The following is a 7,318-nucleotide window of genomic DNA, read 5'->3' as shown; positions in this document are numbered from 1 at the left end:
AGATGATAGATCAGGTGGCAGAACAGGCAGTTGAAGAGGGCTTCAATTCCAGACGGTAAACTTAAAATCTCTGAAGCCAAGTCAAAACCTGTAAAATATTCTAAAGAGAACAGGAGTCCAATTAATGATTTAGAAAGGAAGAGAGCAAGCTGACAGATGTGTGCATGCCCAAATGGACACATTATTATGCCCTTTAGTATTTTATGGAAATTGGTTATAAGGGAAGATAAGAGAATATGTTTATTGAGCAAACCAACACTACAAAGTACAGTCCCAGTACCAGGAACAGGGCACAAGTGGGCTTCATGGGAGAGGGCCTTCCAGGGCAACAACGGCAAATTGAGTTCACAGAACTCCCAAGAAAAGGGGGGTACCACTGTATGAAAATTTCTGTAACCTTAGAAACAATTGAGGATGCTGCTGCAGATGCTTGATGGACAATCCAAAAGGAGATATCCTGTTTATCCAAAGATGCATTGCAACATGGAGTAGGCAGGGATAACACCGATTGGGGAATAGTTTTCTCTGGATCATGGGATAAACTTACTAGTTGCCAAATTTAGGATGACTAAAACAGCTTTTCTTAGCCTGCATCACCTTGCTACTCTTGGTGTGTTTTACTTGTGTTGTTATAAGATGTCTTTTGTGTCTGTACCAAGGTACTGGAAGGGAATACGAGGTTTGGAAGAGACATGAGCTGAGACAAAAGGTAGAGAGCGGAGCCTATTTTGAGACCCATTAAGAATCTAGCAGGTAAAAGCCTGCTAGATTAAAGAAAAGGGGGGAATTGAAGAGTGAGCAAAGCCTCAAAATGGTGGTAAGGTAACACTTTGCTATAGAAAGGGAAAGGGGAACTTCACAGAAACCAAGACAAAGGGTAACTGTACATTTAAAAGTGCAGGGAAAGGGGGAATTGCAGACACTTAGTCAAAATAAAGCCAGAGAAGAGGGCAATAAAGATAAGAAGAAACTGTCCGGAGACCTCTGACAAGAAGGATTAGATCCCCCCCCCCGGGCAAGATGATGCCGACATGGGAGAACAATAACAGCAGATAACACCAAGAAGAAAACAGAAGAAGAATTTCACCCCAAAACATCGGCAAGGGTCACGGGGAATGGTGTCAGGGGGAATGAGGGAATGGGGTCGCAGGGAACGGGGCCATAGGGAATGTAATGAATATGTAATCAAACTGAGGAGGAGACTATTGATTATGTATTAGCTTAACCTATATCTGTAACACACTTTTCTCTTTACGGTGTGCAAGTTTGGAGGAGCTATCCCCCTTGCACCCGGCGCTGCGCAACGCTGGAATAAACATACCTGCTTTATAACCCATCTCTGGATTATAGAGTTTGATTCCGCAAGTCAATTTGGCACCCCAGATGGGACCCTCTCTGTTCGGCTGCAGGACCAGCTGAGAAGGGGGACGCCTTTGGCGCGCCCCGAGATTTCTCGGAAGGACTCCCCTCCCTCATCTGATCACTGCAGGAGCAGACAAGAACCATCTATCGGCGGACCAGGTATGTGAAATGGGGGACCCGTAAGTCGTGAGGAGACGTCCTACGCAGGGCACAGTGGAGTCGGCGTGCTCCCCCCCAAGGGACATGAGCTCACGGGTTAGGTTAGGTTGCCGGCTGGGTTAGGACTCCCTAGGGAGTGCCTACAAAGGGGCCAGTAAGTCGTACGCATGGTAAAAGAGCTATTGCTCACATTCAGGTGATTGCTAATTGGGCAGAGCTTGTCTGCTCTCTGGTACAGGGTGATTTGGGTAATCCTGGGATAATTGGTATCGTACAGTGCTGTTTATATAGGTGACCTAAGTCAACAACTAGCACCGGTGTTCTTAACATCTTTGGTTAAGCTTAACAAATGATATAATGTAATTGTGCTTGAATTGTCGTGTGAGTGTGGTGTGAGTGAGACGCAGCACAGCTGCGGGGCGAGTGCGGAGTCCCGACCCGCGGTTCCGTCCTCCCGCGAGGGAAACGGCCGGGGACGGACGAAGCGAAAGTTGTCTCCAATACTTGTTTATCTATGTTTTAATACGTGTTTATTTTGTATTATTAATTACTGGTTTTTGTAAAGTATGTGGTCATAAGTCATAACAATGCTGTTGTGTCAGAAGTGGTTTTACTTATAAAAGAATACGGTGGTTTATATTAAGTTACAATGGGAAAATCACAGAGCAAAGAGGTCCCTGCGCGCTCACCCCTGGGGTGTATACTGGCACATTGGCGAGATATCGCTGGGGAACCAGGAGGAACCCTGAGCCGAAAAAAAAAAAATCCTGATTAAATATTGTAATCAGTGGTGGTTGATTTATAAGCTAGAGGACAGGGACAATGAACATATAGAGGAATGTCTGTGTGGAATGAGCATCAAGCCATTTATGTGATACTGTGTTCTGCCTGCGAAGAGGTGTAAGGGAGGTGGGTCAGTCAGTGCTGGCTCTGTGGCGAGAGGTGTATAACTGAACGATATGGATTGCTAAGGGAAAGTTATAAGGTAGTAAGAGTGTTTATGGAAACTGAAGAACTGTGTTGTTTGATTTGTGGGTTTTGAAGGGAATGGGACAAACTGTTTGGCTGGTATAAGAAAGTGTAGTTGTTAATGTCATACGGAAGTATTGTTGAGGGTACGTGGAAGTGTAAATGAGGGTACAAATAGTGGAATAGTGTACAGAGGAAAAAGGGTTAAAGAGAAAGTGAGTTTATCTGTGCTGGCATGAGAACAACCCCCCCGCACCGTTCCCCTGCAATCAGAACTCTCAGAGTGGGAGAGGGAGCCAGGGTCAGAGACTGCTGCTGTAAACAGCAAAGGGGAAGGTGGAGAGGACAGGGCACTGGAAGTGAGAATAGCCTTCATGTGCAGAGATCTGGGAAATCTGAAATCTGGGCAGCACTGGATGGCTCTGGAGAGGAGGTGAAATGTAATGATTAGAGTTTGGAAAGTGAGAAAGTTTGGGAAGGACAAAAGTTGAGGAAGGCAAAGATAAAAACAGGGATGTCAGGTCTGAAGAGAGGTGTACAATAAGAAGAAAACAAACAACAACAACAACAACAAATAACAAAACAAACACCTGATTGAGAATCAGAGATGTTCAGGGAATTGAGAATAATAACAGCTGTTACTGTTGTGGTGCTAGAGTAGGGCCATAGGACCCAGGGATCCCCCACGAGGAAAGGGGGGGGAGGGAGGCTTGAGGAGCCCAGGGAGGGCTCTGCCCCGCTGGAATGAAAGCAGTGTGCAAATGCAGTGGGACACTGGTAGAGAAATCCGACCAAGCTGAGTGAGAAAGAATTGCCTCTGATTGCAGAACTGAACAATGAGAACTTGGGAAGTTAACCCTAGCAGATACACCAATGAAACTGCAGCTAAGGAAGCAGGATAAAGTAGTTCATTTTCTGATGGATATGGGAGCTTCTTACTACCCATAGATGGTTTTGTAACATTAGTAGGTGCTACTGCCCAACAAGAAAAGGCTTACTTTTGGAATTAATTAAATATAAGCTAAGAAAACAAGTAGGAATACAGAAATTCTTGTACCTGTCAGGTTACCCTGGCAAGAAATTTAATAAAACTGGAGCTAAGGGTCAAACAATATTGGCTGATTAAGAATTGTAAGTCTGACTATTAACACAAACTGGGAAAAACAATGTTATACCCCCAGGAGCCACAGCAATCTCAATTAAGACACACTTAGGGGTGTGGGCATCAGGGCCAAAAATTAAGCCCTAAATACAAGTTAAAAGCAAGAGCTCACCCACTCAGGGTAAAGTGGTGCCCTTTGAGGATATGTGACTGTAGAAGGACAAAAGAAATAATAGATAATTTTTTGAGTTTAAATTACTAATTGAATGGGAATCCAAGTACAAAACTCCAATTTTGCCAATTTGCTAAATTTTCGGATAGCAAGTGCTTTAGTTTGGTAGAAGACATGAGGACAAGTAATGGAATTGTTGAATGGATACACTCAGTGATGGAAAATCCATGCACTTTATCAACCAAGTTAAGGAATGAATAGGTGGAGTTTACCTTCTGGATTTGAGGGATGTCTCTTCTGCCTGGTTTGGCTAAAGGAAGCCTAAGGTTATTTGCCTTTGAATAGGAAAACCCTAATAGAGGGAGAAGAGACTCAGTTAACCTGGACAGTGTTACCCAGGGTTGTGAGAATAGCTTAATGATCTTTGAGAACTGGTCAACTCATGAGCCTGAGACCTGGGATCCTCCATCCTAGGGTGGAACTTTACTGGACCATGTGGATGCCACAGCAACAAAAGGACTGTGTACAATAGACTGAGAGTTTGCTGAGTTTCTTGGTTTACAGAAAGCACAAATAACTCAGAAATTACAGCTGGACTTTGGACCTTAAGGACTGCCAAGAAAGAAGCCATCTGCTAAGCCCCTGAGCTGCAAACTGTCAAGGAACTCCATACGTTCCCAGGAATGACAGGAGGATGCTGACCATGGATACACAGCTACGGACTGATGGTAAACCTCAAACAGCTTGAAGTGAGTAAGGGATGGTGCCTGAGGGCAGTGGCTGCACTGGTGCTCAATATTCAAGAAGCCTATAAATCTACACTGGGCCAAAGGACACCAGTTTTAATATCTCATACAGTGTTTACTATATTGGAGGCAAAAGGGGGACATTAGTTCATTGGCTCTCACCCCAAAGATTCCTGAAATACCAGGCCATCCTGGTAGAGCAAGGTGATGTAGAAATAATTGTGACTAATATTGTCAACCCAGTATCTTTCCTTAGCGGAACTCCCGGAGAACCACTATTACATGACTGCTTTGAATCAACTGAAGCTGCACATTCCAGACGGTCAGTCGAACCTGAAGGACGAACCCTTAGAAGATGCAGAAGACACCTGGTTTACCAGCAACTGCAGTTTTATGAGACAAGGAGACTGTAAGGCAGGACATGCAGTAACTGCTACTGACCAGGTAATCGAAGCACAACCACCAGCTGTGGGGACTTCCCCTCAGAAGGCTGAAATAACTGCCTTGACAAGAGCTTTAATCATATGGACAGATGCTAAATATGTGCCACACGCTCATAGTACCATCTGAAAAGAGCAAGGATTGCTCACACACAAGAAAAACAGCCTGATTTAAATCTACCAATGGTTATTATATGTTGTAAAAGACATCAGAAATGTAACACTGTACAGGAAACAGAAAATAAGATGATAGATCAGGTGGCAGAACAGGCAGTTGAAGAGGGCTTCAATTCCAGACGGTAAACTTAAAATCTCTGAAGCCAAGTCAAAACCTGTAAAATATTCTAAAGAGAACAGGAGTCCAATTAATGATTTAGAAAGGAAGAGAGCAAGCTGACAGATGTGTGCATGCCCAAATGGACACATTATTATGCCCTTTAGTATTTTATGGAAATTGGTTATAAGGGAAGATAAGAGAATATGTTTATTGAGCAAACCAACACTACAAAGTACAGTCCCAGTACCAGGAACAGGGCACAAGTGGGCTTCATGGGAGAGGGCCTTCCAGGGCAACAACGGCAAATTGAGTTCACAGAACTCCCAAGAAAAGGGGGGTACCACTGTATGAAAATTTCTGTAACCTTAGAAACAATTGAGGATGCTGCTGCAGATGCTTGATGGACAATCCAAAAGGAGATATCCTGTTTATCCAAAGATGCATTGCAACATGGAGTAGGCAGGGATAACACCGATTGGGGAATAGTTTTCTCTGGATCATGGGATAAACTTACTAGTTGCCAAATTTAGGATGACTAAAACAGCTTTTCTTAGCCTGCATCACCTTGCTACTCTTGGTGTGTTTTACTTGTGTTGTTATAAGATGTCTTTTGTGTCTGTACCAAGGTACTGGAAGGGAATACGAGGTTTGGAAGAGACATGAGCTGAGACAAAAGGTAGAGAGCGGAGCCTATTTTGAGACCCATTAAGAATCTAGCAGGTAAAAGCCTGCTAGATTAAAGAAAAGGGGGGAATTGAAGAGTGAGCAAAGCCTCAAAATGGTGGTAAGGTAACACTTTGCTATAGAAAGGGAAAGGGGAACTTCACAGAAACCAAGACAAAGGGTAACTGTACATTTAAAAGTGCAGGGAAAGGGGGAATTGCAGACACTTAGTCAAAATAAAGCCAGAGAAGAGGGCAATAAAGATAAGAAGAAACTGTCCGGAGACCTCTGACAAGAAGGATTAGATCCCCCCCCCCGGGCAAGATGATGCCGACATGGGAGAACAATAACAGCAGATAACACCAAGAAGAAAACAGAAGAAGAATTTCACCCCAAAACATCGGCAAGGGTCACGGGGAATGGTGTCAGGGGGAATGAGGGAATGGGGTCGCAGGGAACGGGGCCATAGGGAATGTAATGAATATGTAATCAAACTGAGGAGGAGACTATTGATTATGTATTAGCTTAACCTATATCTGTAACACACTTTTCTCTTTACGGTGTGCAAGTTTGGAGGAGCTATCCCCCTTGCACCCGGCGCTGCGCAACGCTGGAATAAACATACCTGCTTTATAACCCATCTCTGGATTATAGAGTTTGATTCTGCAAGTCACTGGCACACATCAGGAGCAGCCCAGGCACCTTGGGCATCACCCAGTGTCTGTGTGTGAGCAGCTGCCTCCCAGCTGAAGGTCCGAGGACTCAGAGCAGGAGCTCACATGCAGGCAACTCCTTGTGCTCTTCTGAACTGAACCAGAGGAATCCCAGCTCCTGTGGGTGTGTAGGGAGCTGAATCCCATTTCAGCTCCAGGATTTCTGTCAAGGGATGAGACTCCTGCACTGCCTCAGCTGGATCACTGCCCTGCACAGGGAAAGTCCAAACCTTGCCTTCCTTGTCTGGTTGCCCTTATTGTTTCATCAAACGATCTCTGGGAGCACTCCCCATATGTCTCCAATCAGTCACTGACCACTGGACATGTGGTGGTTAATTGAGCGAATTTCAAAGCACAGTCATGATGCTGTTGTCTTTCAGGAGCTGTTGGCCATGAGGACCCAGGGACATGTCAGGGGAGACAAGTCGGAAAGATAAAAATGACATAATCTGCTGCTTGCCTGTCCAGGCTCCTGGGACACAGGGAGCTCATAAAAGTGTGCAGGGCTGCAGAGAGACAGCTGTGCCCAGGAGCAGCTCTTGTGCACAGCACAGCCTGCAGGTGACAGAAGGAGAGGAGAGAAACTGAAGAGAGCTTGCAGGATGTGTGTGGTGTGAGCGGGCTGTGAGCTCACTGCAGGAGCATTGCTCACAGACCATGACAGGGTAAGTCTCACTGCAGACCATGAGCTGCTTTTCATAGAGGGTCAACTTAA

General features: G+C 45.0%; 1 long non-coding RNA gene across 1 annotated transcript; it reads right to left on the bottom strand.

Annotated features, from left to right (window-relative positions):
- Nucleotides 1–613: 613 nt before the first annotated feature.
- On the bottom strand, nucleotides 614–6,553 carry LOC146758231 (uncharacterized). The gene is made up of 2 exons (XR_014934948.1): nucleotides 6,516–6,553; nucleotides 614–2,266 (listed from the first exon to the last, which is right to left on the bottom strand). It is a non-coding gene; the product is annotated as an uncharacterized LOC146758231 (long non-coding RNA).
- Between the last annotated feature and the right edge of the window lie 765 nt (nucleotides 6,554–7,318).

This window comes from Coturnix japonica, chromosome 16 (assembly GCF_054131305.1).
Source record: "Coturnix japonica strain WE chromosome 16, WE-NBRP24, whole genome shotgun sequence".
NCBI classification, from domain to species: domain Eukaryota; kingdom Metazoa; phylum Chordata; class Aves; order Galliformes; family Phasianidae; genus Coturnix; species Coturnix japonica.
Note: the sequence above shows the minus strand (reverse complement) of the source record. Positions and strands in the feature narration are given on the sequence as shown.